Below are 2,259 nucleotides of genomic sequence, written 5' to 3' on the forward strand. Positions count from 1 at the left end.
AAGAACAATGCCATGGCGTGTTTGAGATTACAGTGGAAATATAATTTTTTTAAACAATATTTTTATTTTTTATAACATTAAATCAAAATAATTTAAAAATATCTAAAAATACGATTTGAAAAAAAAAAAAAAAAAGATGCTCTCGTACATGGAGTCCAGTTGGTGGCGAGTATCTTCACTCGGCAGAATAATGATGATTCCTCGGCTGTTGCTCTCTCTTCGAGAACCATCATGATCAGTCCTGGCATTCCTAGTCTGTCAAATCAGGTAAAAAGCAAGCTTGGATGCAGAGCATTTGCGTAAATCAGGTCATGTTGTTGGAGAAAGAAACTTCAAGGGATGTACCAAGAGAAAAGCTAAAAATTAAAATATATTATTTTAACTTTTTTATTTTTGTTTTGTGTATTTTGAAGAGAGTGTTAAATAAAACGTTAAAATATCTTTTCTTTTCCAATCATGCCTTATGTATATATATATCTTAAAAAAAATAAAACCAGTAAAGTGAATCCATCTAAAAAAAATAAACCAACTAAATATAGCTAATGTAAAAAAAAAAATGATATCAAATTTATTAAAAAAATAAAACATTTATTTTTTCTACTCCAACACAATTAAATTTTCAAATAATTTTTTTCTATTAAAATATGCATAATAAAAATAACTATATTTATTCTGTTCAAAATATTATTTCATCAATTTAGCTGTTGAAAATATCCTCCCTCGAAGATGCTTGGTTTTTGGAACATGCAAAACCTGCTCAGGGGTTTGCCTCTTGTGGTCCGAATGAGAACCTAATCTCGACGAAGGAGCAACTCTTTGACATGAGCTGTATGACACTTGGTGGGCGAGCAGCTTATACTTTTTAAATGCTTTAGAAATGCCTGTAGATTAGTTTTTTTAATATAAAAATATCAAGAATCATTAATATGAAATGGTAAGTTAGATCCAAGAGTAAGTTTGACCCGAGCCTCTTGCTTATAATCTAAGACTCCTGGATTTAGTTATTCTACATAATAAAAAATAATATTATTAATAATATTATTAAATTTATTTTACTCAAGTTTTTATAATTATTTTATCCTTTTAAATTAAATTTTATGATTTTTTTAATTATAATAATATTAAAAAAATATTAATAATAATGATAATAGTTATAAAATTAGGCATTACGTCCTAGTCAAATTCAAGTTTATAGGGTTTGGTTATCCTACTAATAATAAAAATAATAATATTTATAATAATAATAATAAATTTGTCTTACCCGTATTTTTATAATTTTTAATACTTTTAAATTAAATTTATGGTTTTTTCAATTATAATAATATTTTTTAAAAATTAATAATAATAACAATATTAAGAATAAAAATGATACTGTTAATCATAATAATAATAATAATAATAATAATAATGACAATAATAGCAACAACGACAAAAATAACAGCAATAATAGTAGTTTTTAATTTTATTTTTTCATAACTACGACGATGACAACAACAGTAGTAGTTTTTAATTTTACTTTTTCATATTAAATCTATGGTTGCTTTTTTAATATTAATAATTTTTTAAAAATTTATTAATTATCATTTTAGCAATGTTTGTTATAATAAAAATAATAATATTTTTAATATTAATAATAATATTAACTTGTTTGACCCAAGTTTAAGTGGGTCTGGCTATAACGTTAAATCCAAGAGCTTTAAATTTGTGTTTGACTGCAAGGCCGTGTCATGAAAGTACGTTAAATCCAAGAGCTTTAAATTTGTGCTTGACTGCAAGGTCGTGTCATGAAAGTGTGATAGCTAAATAGAAAAAAATAAAATTAAACAAAAAATAATTGAAAAGAAAAAAATAAAGCAAACCGTTGTGTTTAATGAATAGTGCTTTGTGAGGAGGGGTATAATAAAATCTCATCATATAATCACTATAATCTAATGAAAAGTAAACAAAATAAATCATAAAGTTTAACTCTCCATCAAATCGATATTAAAAGATGAAATTGAAAGAAAAAACTAATCAATGAAAGAAATATGAATCAACTGGGTTAACCATTCAAATCAGGTTAATTCATCAAACCTGGAAACTATGTTATAACAGTGTAATAGCTAAATAAAAAATTATCAACAAACTAAATCAAATAAAAAAAATTAATTAAAATGCAAAAAAACTAAGAAAAAGAAAAAAAACCTATAAATAAAAGGCATCTGCCCATAGTTTTTAAACCCAACCCGGTGGCTAACCCCGTCCACGGCCCCGGTTCCG

The sequence above is a fragment of the Populus euphratica genome, unplaced genomic scaffold, assembly GCF_000495115.2.
Source record: "Populus euphratica unplaced genomic scaffold, PopEup_1.0 scaffold42.1, whole genome shotgun sequence".
NCBI lineage: Eukaryota > Viridiplantae > Streptophyta > Magnoliopsida > Malpighiales > Salicaceae > Populus > Populus euphratica.